The sequence below is a fragment of the Nilaparvata lugens genome, chromosome 5, assembly GCF_014356525.2.
Source record: "Nilaparvata lugens isolate BPH chromosome 5, ASM1435652v1, whole genome shotgun sequence".
In the NCBI taxonomy this organism is placed as follows: domain Eukaryota; kingdom Metazoa; phylum Arthropoda; class Insecta; order Hemiptera; family Delphacidae; genus Nilaparvata; species Nilaparvata lugens.
The window spans coordinates 39066100-39081474 of NC_052508.1; the positions used below are offsets into that span (position 1 = coordinate 39066100).

At 34.1% G+C, this 15375-nt stretch overlaps 1 protein-coding gene across 1 annotated transcript in view; it reads left to right on the forward strand.

The window, feature by feature from the left end:
* Positions 1-3637: 3637 nt before the first annotated feature.
* LOC111056050 overlaps positions 3638-15375 on the forward strand; it is a 660186-nt gene continuing 648448 nt past the window's right edge. Inside the window, exon 1 of the mRNA XM_039428334.1 lies at positions 3638-3904. The gene's annotated coding sequence lies outside the window, so the exon portion shown is untranslated. The remainder of the gene's footprint in view (positions 3905-15375) is intronic.

Sequence of the window (15375 nt, forward strand, 5' to 3'; positions counted from 1 at the left end):
TCTTCTTCTTCTTCTTCTTCTTCTTCTTCTTCTTCTTCTTCTTCTTCTTCTTCTTCTTCTTCTTCTTCCCCGACAAACCGAAGGCTAAGCCCCGACAAACTGAAATCACACTACAGCCCAAACTACTAAGCCTAAAAACTTGAAATTTCGCACAATTGTTTATTGTAGCCTCAAAACATCCACTACAAAAGGATTTTCAGAAATCTGCCCCCCCCCCTGAGGGAGCTGGGTCCCCCAAAATTTTCACTTTTCAACCGTTCATTGCACAGCAAAGTCATGAGAAACTTTTTCGTTCAGGTACGAAAAAAATCAGATCAGAAAATTCCAATCAGGAGCACAGGGGGTTTCAGGAGAGGGCACTTTTTGAAAATGTTGATGTAAAATCACACTACAGCTCAAACTAATTGGCCTACAGACTTAAAACTCTGCACAAATATTCTTCAAACATGCTAGATGCGCACTAAGAACGGATTATGAGATATTTTGCCTCTAAGGATTTCAAAGGATAAAAAAAGATCCTATTAAGTAAGCTTATGGTAAGGTGAACTCCATATGGAACTGAGATAATTGACACATGGTATTCTAACATATGTAATCATTGGAAAGCTTAAAACAATTTCATCAATTAGCTGATCGGATTGATTTTGTGTTGATTGAGAGCGCGAGCTTACCACGTGTTTGTTCCATCGTTGTATGCTTGGCCAGTTCGGTTTGCGCCTTCTATCAGCTGTATATGGAGTCTCATACACTCCGATTAGAACAGAGCACAAAGGTTTTCTCTGGTTAGGAGTTTGTTGATAATTCTTTTTTCAAATTCAAATTTTTTTATTGCCATCAAAAATAAATTGAAAACTTTCTTAATAGACAACAAGATTACAGAAACAAAATATTAAACATATACCTTCATTTATTCGTAGCACTGCCAGAAAAAGACAAACTTGAGTACTAGCCATGAGTTTATTAAATATAACTTAATATATATATTTTTTGTTAATATTTTGTGAATAAAAATTACGAGTTGATGAGAGATGCGAGTAATTCCTTATATTTGATCCGAATGGTTATTCATAATACAGTAGTCGGGGTACTGCAGTCAAAAAGTTTTTATTCTGTACGGTAGCTAATAAATTTCATACGTATTGATTGTCCATAATGTATCCAGCGTCCATAATGGAAGTAATTGAACTACTCAAAATTAATGGCTTACTGGTCCCTCATAGATTTATATTATTCCTGGTGATTGAGCCTGTCTTTTTCAGCGTTGTCTATTAATTCTTCTTCTTGTAGTTCCTATCCGTTTCGGATGTTGGCAACCAGCATGGCAAGCCTAATTTTGTCCACAGCCATGCGGAAGAGTTCAGCTGATGTTTTTCCCTTCCACTTTCTAAGGTTATGCAGCCAAGATATTCTTCTCCTTCCAGGACCTCTTCTTCCATCGATTTTTCCTTGGATGATTGTCTGTAGTAAAAAGTACCTGGAGTCGTTCCTCATGATGTGGCCCAGATATTGCAGTTTCCGGATCTTGATAGTGTTCATAATTTCCCTTTGTTTATTCATTCTTCTAAGTACCTCTTCATTAGTGACATGTTCAGTCCATGCTATCCTTAGCATTCTTCGATAAAGTCGCATTTCAAAGGCTTCTATTCTCTTGGATATGTTTTCATTGAGTGTCCAAGATTCTGCTCCATACAAGAAAAAAGAAAAGATGTAACATCTCAGAAGTCTCACCTTTGTTTCAAGAGTAAGATCATGGCTTCTGAAGAGTTTACTCATTTTGTTAAAGGCGGCTGTCTATTAATAATAAAGCTTAATTTACAACTAGCTTACCCAGCGAACTTCGTACCGCCAATGTATCTCATGTTACACTTGACTTTATTTGGTGAATCATGAAATTCATCTGACAATCAACATGTTCATTTACATCTCAATACGGACTTCCTATGTGCTTAGTCATGCAGCATTCATTATTTCGAAAACATATGTCTGTAAAATGGATTAATAAATAATTATTATTAGCCCACCTATTAAAATTTCTGTTCAGAAACCATCCCCAATATTCACACAGCATATTCCCAAAGTTTCATGCCGTTATGTCAAGTAGTTTTCAAGTCTACAGGGAACAAACAAACATTCATTTTTTTATAAATATATTTCCATTCAGCTCAAACAAAAGCCTCTCTAAATGAAGGTAGAATGATAAGAATTCAGTTCTGTTGTTTTAACATTTTTTCAAATCACTTTCAAAAAGTTCATGTAGTACCTACTATTGTGTTTGAGACACTTCTTGCGCTATCATAGTTTCATCACTATTCTGTTCCACAGTCCTATCTCTTGCAGTCGTTAACTATATCTATAATAATTATATAAAGTAAAGAGCTGGCTTATGCACGTACGGGATAGGAAAATTATGTTTGACGAATCATCACGTCTGAACTACTGGACTAATTAACTTGAAATTTTGCTTATAGATTCTTAATTAACCAAGGATGGTTATAGGCCTATTCTCAATTCTTCAAAATTTCATTACGTCAAGTTTTCATTTTGTCAAGTTTTAAAATAGATCCTAGCGAAGCACGGGTTCTTGCTAGTAATTTATATAGCTGTCATTACAACTCCTGGAGTATTGCTTATTTTATTTTTATCACAACTCTTTACTTTTATACAAGTATTTTACTACTCCTAACTTCGTTTACATTACATGTTAGATGCATCCCTTAGTACGATTACGAAGTGATTATGTATGTAATATAAAAATTTAGCCGGCCAGATAGCCGAGTTGACTTGGTTTAACTCAATCTAACATAGACGTTGCAACCTTCAGTCTGCTAGTGCTACCTGGTTGCCGATTCGGACCCCACCGAATTCCATCGAATAGGCATGGACTCATAAAGTCCATCGTCTTATAAATCACCCTCGCACTTCCCATTACCCACGCACAAACAAAAATATCATGTGGGCATCATCCGCAATAGAAAAATTGCAGGCATTATCTACTAAAACCTAGTGATACTGTTATAGTGTACTTGTAGTGATAAGAAAGCTACTACATTTCATAGGCATATATTTACATTTATTTATACATATGGCTTTGGTTCTTAACAACACTCATTCTTTTCGTGTAGGATGTACAGCATCATTATGTACATGTACACGTATATCGACATCACAAAGCTTCGCCCCTAGCGAAATAGAATTCCTTGGAAAGGAAGGGAAATTTCATTTTGTTAAAATTGCTACCGCTACCACATGCATATAAAACATTCGAAAATGAAACTAGGTTGAGTCGGAGAATATTGTAAACGCGAATCTTCAATAATTTGAAACTTGGTTGTAGGAAGAAAAAAGCAATACAGAAATAAGAATCTATTTGCTAGCGGTGTGGGTAAAGTTTACCTGGGCAGGACGGCAGGACTGGCGTCGCGGCAAGTATTTTCTTTAGGAGATACAGTTATTTGTTTTTACTGATATAGTTTTGTGTTTATCAGACAGGAACCCGACCACACTCTCCCCCTTCCCTGTAATCGTTGCAAAGCTGACTCCCTTCACTTCCATCCCTTATCCTGGACGGGCGCTTCATCTTTTGGCGGTGGTGGTGGGGGCAACTAAGCCCCCCCCCAAACTCTGTTGCTACGCTTGTTGGCTGTCTGTCTGTCAGAGTCAGTCGCGTCGCAATCGTCGGTGCGGTTGATTGTGTTCTGCGCTGCTCTGCTCTTATCTTACGTCGTCTTCGCTAAGCCGGTCCGGCTCTCTTCAGCAACGCGATAAACTCGTGCTTCTTTCGTGAAAATAACTGCAACATTATTCAGTTGAAAAGTTAGTGATCTTAGGTCTTGACAACTGGACAAACATTACTGCGCTCACAGACTCAACTAACACACAACTTTTTGCGAGGAATGAAATAAAGGTTGGAGTCAAAATTATTATTTTACAGTATTCTCACCCTGACATTCATTTAGTTGTATAAACTGATGTACAAGTTGCTTTTTGTGTAATAAATAGATCAATCAATGTTTTTGCAAAATTGTCAGCCATACTTAAAAATAACCTACATACATTGGGAGTTCTGCACTGCCAAAAAATCTATCAATATAACAATGTTTCATATTGTATAAGGTGATAACAGTACCGTTCGTGATAGCCTAATTTGTTGAATGACCTGCCCCTCACCAACAACCTCAGTGATCGCCCAAAAATAAATTATCATGTCATTATATCTTTGCATGTACAATGTATAGTACAGTTAAAGTGTATTGTGATAGTGAACTTTTTCATGTTTCAAACAAAATTTTCCGATAAAATTAAAGTTAAAGCATTTTTAATAATCTGCTCCATAAACTTGAATTATAAAAAGCTTAATCGGCAAATATTGGTGATAGAATTCGACTTTAGCGGGTTTCTTAAAAACATTTATTAGCTAATAACTTATGAATTTATTTATTTCTCAGATGTTGTAATTTTTTTATTTCAGCAAATAAAACATATTCAAACAAAATTGATTCATTTTTCAGAATTAAACAGATCTGACAAACTCAATCTCCATCAATCTTTGCTAAATGTCACTTATGATGTTACTTGATAGAAGTTCACTACAAAAAGAAACTGGAAAAATTTTGGGCTATTTTCTAGATCAGGATACTAATTAAAAAAAAAAAAATATTCTCTCACAAGTAAGTAATCAGAATAAAAGCCTAAAATTAAACCAATAACAATATTATTTCAAAAACTACCTAAGTTTAGTTTCTCTAATCAAACTGGTGAATGGTTCGATGCGGCTCATTGAAATTTACCAAAGTCAAATTACAAATTCGGTTACGCATTACCAGAGATGAAATATTTCTAAATATACAGGGTGATTCTAAATTATGGTAAAATAATTTAAAACGTGATAGTACAGGTAAAAATAAGAAAAAAAATCTTAAAAGAATTTCACGAAAAATCGTGAAAGATTTCGCCCGGAATTCAGTTCCTCTGATGAAATACACCGATGCTGAATTGTTTGGGGACCAGTTTTTGAAAAACTTATGCTGGATTTATATGGAAAAATATCTGAAAAATTGAATAAAACTAGTCTGGAAGCTGTAGTGTGAGTAGTTTTCGAGAAAAAAGTTGAAATATGCAAAAAATCTAAGTAGAAAAACACAGACTTCTACGTTTGATGCCCAATAACTTTCTTTAATGACCAGTAAACTGATAATTTTTCGCAATAAAAATTGAAGAGAATTTAATTCTGAAAAGAATTATGTAAGCTGTATAAACTAAATTTTGATAAAATTTGAATAAAATGTATTCTTATGTAGTACATTACACCACAAAAATTTGCTGTTTTATGAGGAGAGAACTAGAAACTCATAAGTTGTAGCTGATTGCAAATAAAATATTTGGTTTTTTTAGTTTATTTTTATATGAAAGTAACATATCTAAATGACATCAAACTTATACCAAAAGACTAAAGATGATGTTCAAAGTGTCCTCCTTTGTTCTGAATGCATATGTTATGACGACTTCTCATCGATTGTCGGACCCATTCAAATATTCCAGGAGTCTGCTTTATCATTTCTATTCCGTTCAAAATCCTTAATCGGAGTTCTTCAATGGTATCAATCGGAGTATTGTATACTAAGGTTTTTAAGTGTCCCAAAGATAAAAATCCAAAGGATTTAAGTCTGGTGACTTAGCTGGCCATGGTATTGGCCCACCTCGGCCTATCCATTGATTTGGAAAGCTGTGATTCAGGTGTTCACGAACAGCAACAATGAAGTGTGCTGGAGCTCCATCATGCATAAACCAAATGTTTTGGCGCAACTGAAGAGGTACATCTACAAGTAAGATAAATAGCTCCTCTCTCAAAAAGTTTAAGTAGATTATGCCATTAAGCCTGGGAGGAAGCTCGAACAGAAATAGATGATCTCTTATGATTCCTGCCCAAATGTTTACTGAAAACTGATGTTGTGGACGATTAGGATTGATGGCATGAGGATTCTCATCTGCCCAAATATGTTGGTTGTGGACGTTAACGATAGCTGTTCTTGTAAAGTGTGCCTCGTCGGTAAATAAAACTGTTGTTGAAAAGTTTGGGTTAATAAGTTTTACTCAAAACCATTGGCAAATACCAGCACGGGGAATAAAGTCTCGTGGCAATAGAGTATGATTTTTCTGGAGGTGCTATGGATGTAATTGTTGCTCTTTTAGTATCCTCCAAATAATAGATTGATTGATATTAAACTGCACTGACAATTCTCTCGTGCTCTTCTCTGAATGTTCATAAATTTCATTAAGAACTTGTACTTCTAACTCAACAGTAATAGTAGATCGCATAAATGTGCTCTTTGGATATCAAAGAACCTGTTTCAGACAGACGTTGATGAATAGTGGCAAAAAACCTTGAACTTGAACATACTCGGTTAGGAAAGTTCTCTTGATACAAAAGTCTTGCTTCAGTACTATTACAGTAGTGTCCCATTCCATACATTAAATGCATGACAACTAATTCGGAGTATGAATAATGTCTAAAATTACCTGCCATTTTTTAAAAAGTTAACACTTAACACAAAAGCAAAGTGGAATGGTTACAAATAACTGGTTAATAGATTAAACAAAAACACAGTGCGGTTACAGTAGGCCTAACTTACAGTTTGTTGTTTTGTTCAACAGTGAGCTAAAATATTTCTGAAAACAATTTTCAGCTGATAATTTCTTTTGAATATTTTCTTATTTTAAACTAAATGGATCAGCTGTTTTGGAACAACTGTTATTAAAATCCATGTTTTATTTGCAATCAGCTACAACCTATGAGTTATTAGTTCTCTCCTCATAAAACAGCAAATTTTTGTGGTGTAATGTACTACATAAGAATACATTTTATTCAACTTTTATTTAAATTTAGTTTACACAACTTACATAACTCTTTTCAGAATTCAATTCTCTACAATTTTTATTGCGAAAAATTATCAGTTTACTGGTCATTAAAGAAAGTTATTGGACATCAAACGTAGAAGTCTGTGTTTTTCTACTTAGATCTTTTGCATATTTCAACTTTTTTCTCAAAATTACTCACACTACAGCTTCCAGACTAGTTTTATTCAATTTTTCAGATATTTTTCCATGAAAATCCAGCATAAGTTTTTTAAAAACTAGTCCCCAAACAATTCAGCATCGGTGTATTTCATCAGAGGAACTGAATTCCGGGCGAAATCTTTCACTCTGTACCGCTCGCTAATGAAGCGTTTATGAATATATGTTTATAAGAACTTTTTTTCTTATTTTTAGCTGTACTATCACGTATTAAACTATTCTACCATAATTATGAATCACTCTGTATAAGTATTCTTTCCTCTATGGCATTACTAAGCACAATTGAATCACTGTGTATTGGAAAGTTGATGTTTGCCAGCTCAAGATTTTAAATATTGTATGATGATCGATATTAGTCCAGGCAATGAAAGCTCAAAAAAGGGTATAGAGGGAAAAGTTTGGAAGACAATTTTTGATCCCGCAGTTCTGTTTAGGGTAGTGAGGAGGTAAACATATCAAAAGTGCATATAACATATTTTTGTTATCTTTTATATATTTTGGTTCAGATTCAACTAGAATCATTATAATAAAAAACCTAGTTTACGAACTCTCTCGTCAAAAGCTTTTCAAAATTTTCGGTTTGTATCCACCAAATTCAAAAGTTGTGCAATGCTTAAATAAATTATTGGTGTCTGGGATTGGTTGTATCACTTTAACGGAAAAGAGTTATATATATACTATACATTTATCCAATGGAGATATTTTCACTAAGCTAATAAAAGCGCATAAGAATCATTCCTCAAAAAAGAATCATTTTCATGGATTCTGAGAGAGTCATTTTAGAAGCATTACCCATAATAAACCCATTATCCAAAAACTCATAAACCCATTTAGAATCACGTTTTGTGCCCCGTGAATTTATCTTTTGCTCTACAAACAGCTCACATATCTGTCTTATTATGAAAACTTAATCGAGGCAATTAAATGTTCTTTAAAAAGGTAGAATGGAGATTATCAAAATAAATGTTATGAAGTTGATGGTTTTCTGAATATTGGGCCATATATCAATATTTTGCTTGAGGACTTCCAAAACTGGCATATGGGGAATATGTTAGTTGAGAAATGAATTTAAATCCTACTTCTCAGGAAAAACTGTTTAATGCAAAAAGTTGTGTTTGTGCAGAATTAATTGTTGAAGAGCTGAAGGCAGTTTTGTGTTTCGAAGTTTCTCTCAGACTCAGTTTCAGTAACACATTTGAACTCCAAGAATGCACACCTGAACTATTTTGGCAGAAACTTCACTGTAATGTTGTTGAAATTATGAAATCTATTCAAGCTTGGAAGAAAAAAATGTAGAGCAATTGACAACACAATTTTTGTAGCCCTGAAAAAAATAAATATTGAATGACGTGACTGGCTCAGGACTCGTGTTGAAGTTTACAGGTCGCACCTCAATAATAGCCAATTAAGCAAACACATGATTGGTTGGATTTCATAACGAATTGAAATTGAATCTCTATTTCAAATTGTATTTCTATCCACAAGAAATCGTTTCACAAACAATATCATCCATTAAGCCTACTTCATTACTAAATTGAATTGATTTCATACATGAATACAATTAGTGTCGGGTGAATGAGAACTTTCAATTTCGATATTTGCTGCTTAACTGCAGAGATTAATTTTGGAGAAAATGTTTCATTAACTAGAATTTTATCAGAACCTGACATTTTCATCGGAGTTAAAAATCATATCAGGTGAACATGAATAAAGTGTTAACTCCAATATAATCAATTTTACATGTAATGAATTGAGAATTCAATTAACAAATTGTGTTCATTGCTCTCAGGAAAGAAATGTTCATTACCCTAAGCTATCGTATATTGTTATTGAACGATATTTTATATAAAAAGCCAAAAGTTGAATGGTTCAAACATCAAATGAAAATCATTTGCAATATCACAGCCAACAATAATGTGTACCCTGTATTATATATGTATTTTTATTCTCTGGCCTTTTTTTAGAATATAAAACAAAAATGTTCTCCCATCTTGATTTTGGGTTCCACACTAACGCTTGTATTTTTACAATATTATTATACAATTTTTGAGAAAAAATATATTTTGTTGCACATTTTCAACAACAAATTGATTGAAACACTGCATTATTTCTAGAATTCTTATTTTCTCACCAAACTGTTCATGGTAATTTGGATATTTACACTGCAGAAGAATATTAAAAAAGGTATTTAGGCCATTAGAACTTTCAATGAAAATGTTGTACCGGTATCAGAAGATTGAGACACTCTGAATTTCAAGACTGAATCTGATAGGCTTGTTATCACGATTGTTTTGTAAGCTGACCACATACCATTATACTGACTGCAGACCTACTATTTGACTATTTTACCTTGCGAATGAGACAGAAGGTGTTCCTTCGTTGATCAGTCAGGTATTGGAAATTATAGTTAATTTACCACGTAATTTAAAATGACGCATCTTTCAACAATGAGAAATTTGATTAGATAAAATATAATTAACTCAATGAATTGACAAAACATATTCAATATCAAGTCTTGAAGCCTTATAGCATAGAGAAACATAGCATAAGTAGATATCCAATGGTATAGGGCGTTTATGTCGCAACTTTTACTTTTACCTATCTCAAACCGATTACTGTTGATTATTGTCGAATTTTACTGTTTTGTTTGGGTGAGAGTGTATGAACGGCACAATATGAGAGACTACCAGTGTCATACAGCTTCACGGGAAAGAATTACATGAACTAGCGGCTTGAGATAACAGTAAAAGTTGCGACATAAACGCTCTATACCATGGGATATCTACTTATGCTATTGTTTCTCTATGCTTATAGTGAGTCAAGTGATCTGAAAATCTGGAAGAGGAATCATAACTTGCTTCAAATACCAACCAAACATCACACAAGTTCGAACCCGTAAAATAAACTGTTATTATTTTTCCAAAGGCTCATCGAGTCTAGTAAAGCTCGAGTAAAGCTCGGCTTCTCTTACTGAAGCGCAAAATCTTTCCATTTTTCAAAGCATTTGAAGTAATAATTATTATTAACAGTCTCATCGGATTCAAATTATTGAAAGATATGTTTGAAGTTCTGTCTAGTTTATTCAGTCTTTTATGGTGAAAAAACGTTCTCACGTTGCCCTCACCAGTGGAGGGTTGTCATTAGTGTGCTGCTTATCGGCTGATATCATCTTGCCTGCGGCTCTGTTTTGTTTTACTTCTTATCCCCCAATTAATTCTCGAAAACCAACTACGTAAGCAACCCTCATAAAAATAATTGCTTGATAATTCACAAGTAACTTCCGTTATGTAATATCCATTCTAGAGTTCAACCAGCTTGGTGAACTCGAACCCTGTTCGGCGTTCAACTTCTCTAGAGATGAACACTCTGCCCGCTGCATTTATTGCTACTAAAAGACAAATCTAGAACAAGATTCCGATGAAATAATTATCTGTTGAGCTACTCAATTTACTGTGCTCAATAAAATTTTATCATTGTTGTGCCATAAATACAAATTTTATGTTTGTGTGATGTTTCTATTAAAGTTTTTATTTTCGAATAAAACAAAATTAATCTATTTCCATTTAAGTTTTAATGACTAGGCCTAAACTATATCTTTTGGTTCAAACTGGATGATTCACTGGTTAGAAATGTTACTTATTATTTTGAAATTACTCTCCCATTGGAAAATTTGGATGTTTATAATAATTTATGGAAATTTAGTTTCGAATTTATCCACATTTGTTATAATATTGAATATCGTTTTCTATTTTAGAACACTGATATTATATTCCCTAAGAAATGCCTGGAAAATTTTGATGGAGCTCTAGTTAATAAGCACCTCTCCCAACCACTCAACCGTTTTCATCGACGCTTTTCTGATACATTGATATTCACATGATAGGAGAAATAACAATTATATAACTATTAAGTGTGTGTGTGTGTGTGTGTGTGTGTGTGTGTGTGTGTGTGTGTGTGTGTGTGTGTGTGTGTGTGTGTGTGTGTGTGTGTGTGTGTGTGTGTGTGTGGTGTGTGTGTGTGGTGTGTGTGTGTTGTGTGTGTGTGGTGTGTGTGTGTGTGTGTGTGTGTGTGTGTGTGTGTGTGTGTGTGTGTGTGTGTGTGTGTGTGTGTGTGTGGTGTGTGTGTGTGTGTGTGTGTGTGTGTGTGTGTGTGCGTCTGTGTACACGATATCTCATTTCCCAATTAACGGAATAACTTGAAATTTGGAACTAAAGGACCTTCCCCTATAAGGATCCGACACGAACAATTTCGATCAAATTCAATTAAAGATGGCGGCTAAAATTGAGAAAATGTTGTCAAAAACAGGGTTTTTCGCGATTATCTCAAAAACGGCTCCAACGATTTTGATCTAATTTATACTTAAAATAGTCATTGATAAGCTCTATCAACTGCCACAAGTCTCATATCTGTAAAAGTTCCAGGAGCTCCGCTCCATCTATGCAAAGTTTGATTTTAGATTCTCAAGTATCAGGCTTCAGATACAATTTAAACAAAGAATTCTAAGTGGAAAAGATTAAGCATGAAAATCTCTACAATTAATGATCAGTAACGTTTTCACTTAAAATTGAAAATAAGTTCGAAATTCGAAAAAATGTTATTATTTCAATTGCAAACTGTTGGCAACTGTTGATTCTATTGAATCATTCACTATGAAGAAATAGCAGACTTCGTGTGTCTCCAGTGTTATTGTCTTGTCACCAGCTGTCTTGGATCTCTGAATAGTGTACTGTTATGCGCGGGAACACTAGCGTCAGGTGATAAATTTTCATAACGACAAGGAAAGTTGTGTGAGTGCGCCACACCAAATTTTTGGTATATTGAAACAAGTGTTAGACTAACTGATAATATTATTTTTTATTATGTTAGTTTGTCAAATGAATAAATTGATTGAAAAAATCTTTAATCTGATATTCTGTTATTTTATAATAATTGATTTAATTGTTTCAAACACTTGAATAGGCTATATAAAGGATAGAATCCGGTATTAGAATTGAATAATCTGTGAGAGGGGAGGCCATGGCCATCATGTTTTGAAAATGTTCAGTTTGCTACTAATAAACATAAGTAGTAGGCCTAGTTCAGAAAAATTAAATCTCACTGGAAAATGGTAGGAGTTACTTCCTCTATTCCACGCATGAATTTCTAGAATTGACTGAAATCTCAGTAATCACATTATAGGTTCACAAATATTATTTAATGGATTTAATATTCTGATATATTATTTGAAAATATGTATTCAAATTATGAATGTTTTTTTTAAATGTATTTATTCTGATGTAGTCTGTTTAAAATAAAAAAAAATTCTGAGCTCTCCTTTGTGGCGGGGGGGGGGGGTCATGGCCCCTATTACCGACTCCCCTGGAGCCGCAACTGATTATAATAATGTTAAACGGAATTCCAAATTACGGGGTAGTTGATAGGAATTAATTTGGAATTTCATTTAACATTATTGAATAGATTTCACAGGAAAATCAATCAAGTAAGCTATACAAAGTAATGATGTAGGCCTGTTACATTACGGCGCATTAGCTAACCAGCCGCAATCAGTACGGCGGGTTGCCTACTCTGGCGTCCTTGGGATAGCAACATTACTAAGTTGCTGATCAGGTGCAGGAAGATCTTTGCAAACACTGAACGATTACTCGGAAGCCGATTATTATCTGCTTATAACAATAGTAGTTCTGTGAACAGTAGACCTCACGCAGTATTCTCATCCACAAGTACCTGATTGAAACTATAGACCTTATGGAAATACAGCAATAGAGTGGCTTCTTCACACATCTGTGTAATCACTTGTCAGCTGATTTATGATTAATAATTGACCGAGCGAAGTGAGGTCTAAGATTCAAGTCGACGGTTTCGCATTTCTCTTAATTTTTAAATGTTTGAATGCTTATACGTTTATATGTTGCGCATTTACGGCGAAACGCGGTAATAGATTTTCATGAAATTTGACGGGTATGTTCCTTTTTTAATTGTGCGTCGACGTATATACAAGGTTTTTGAAAATTTTGCATTTCAAGAATAATATAAAAGGAAAAAGGAGCCTCCTTCATACGCCAATATTAGAGTAAAAAACAGACTATAGAATATTATTCATCATAAATCAGCTGACAACTGATTACACAGATGTTTGGAGAAGCCAGTCTATTGCTGTATTTCCATTAGGTCTATAGGTTCAATCAGGTACTTGCAAAGACCTGATATAGAGATATAGACCCACAATGCCTATGCCTCCCCAATGACAGCTCTTACTTGAAATTGAAGGCCGCCATTGGGGTATTTTAGCACGAGATATTATATCTATATATTTGTAATATTATAGATTACAAAGGCATTGGTATGTAATAATCTTATAGGTTGCCCCCTCAATGGCCGATTTCAATTCCATGTACGACACTAGCGCTGCATGTGAGTCTTTGCATCTTTAAGGTATATGGGTACTTGTGGATGAGAATACTGCGTGAGGTCTACTGTTCACAGAACTACTAGTTCTATAGTCTGATTTTTACTCTTATATTGGCGTATGAAGGTGGCTCCTTTTTCCTTTTATATTATTCTTGAAATGCAAAATTTCCAAAAACCTTGTATATACGTACACGCGCAATTAAAAAAGGAACATACCCGTCAAATTTCATGAAAATCTATTACCGCGTTTCACCGTAAATGCGCAACATATAAAAATATGAACATTCAAACATTCAAACATTTAACCATTAAGAGAAATGCAAAACCGTCGACTTGAATCTTAGACCTCACTTCGCTCGGTCAAATAGAATCTATAACATCACAATGAATCGATGAAATCATGATGGTCATATAATATATGGTGTATTAACAATGTAGATTAGACATTCGATTATATGTACTGTATGCATTTGATAGAAGGAGCAATCTGGAATTGCTCCAGAAATGAACACATCCATGTAGGACTATCTCTTCTGAGTAGACTATAATGGTATACCAAATTTATTCTTTCATTGTATTGGAAAGTACTCATACAATGCAATGAGAATGCTTGCGATATTCTGCTCGATACAATTCATGGTCAATGATTGATATTGACTATTGGAAATGGTTTATGAAAATGACTCAACCTTGAAATTGGAATTTTTTTAATTCGACATCTAATAACAGGGTTCAGGAATGAATATAGGAAAAACTCGTATATTCAAAGATAGCTGGAACTTCTGAAAGTTTGATTCATTGTTGATGACAATGAGATATTGTCTTCTTTATAAATTTGAACATTAGACGTAATGGATTGGCCTCACAGAGTATATTGTTCAAATAAATTCTTGGTAAATGAAATCGTTCCAATAATTAATTATTCGCTGGAATCCCTGGCAGAGCAGGGGAGGATATAATAAAATTTGATGAACTTTAGTCATTATTAATAAACTCTTCATCATTTTCAGTATGACATTACGTGCTCAGAATTGAAGACGCACTGTGAAAGTAACGAACGTCGTTTTATAAACTGTTCATATGAGAGCTATTTAAGAAAATTTAAGACTGTCTGTTTCCAATCTTATGCAGGGTTGAGGTATTCTCACAGAACCGTTAGCGATGGAAATACTCCATTCCATAGTATTTGGTAATATTTCAATCTTACATTCCTTTATCCTGCGAAACTCTACCTTCATTGTATTATCATTCATCCCATCATCATCACCTAGGCTTAAAATACTTCTAGGAAGTCGCCTTTGTAAAATAATGAATGAATGAAATGACTTCACGTAAAACGATCGTCTCGTTGGTGAAGAGGGGGCATAATTTGCGTGGAATGATCAGTTCCAATCAAGCCGCACCAGGAACCATATTAAAATCAAGAAGTCACTTCCAGTCTCTCGATTGTGAATTATTTGTGGATAAGTTTGCTTTGAGAGTGATAAAAAGGAATCGATTGAAGTCTATATTTCTCCGTGGGATATGTTGAAGTAGTTTATTAATAATTTGAAGTGAATGTGTCAATGTTCACATAATTCAGTGAGATAATCAAAAATAGTGTAGTGCGAAATTTCAATTGTTATAAATAAACTGTTCATTGTTCCATCAACACTTCCAAATTTCTTTTCGAGATCCTATCTTTATTTTTTCCTATCAGAAATCAAAAACGAAATCGAAGGGTAATTTGAATGAATATTATACAAACATTTGTACGTTTCACTTCGAGAGCCTCACAACAGAAACGAATTCATACTTCCACCATCTCTTAGTTTTGCTATGAATATTTGTTCTTATTTGTTCATTTGCATGAATAAGAATGAATAGGAGTGTATAAGAGTGTTTAAAACTTTACAA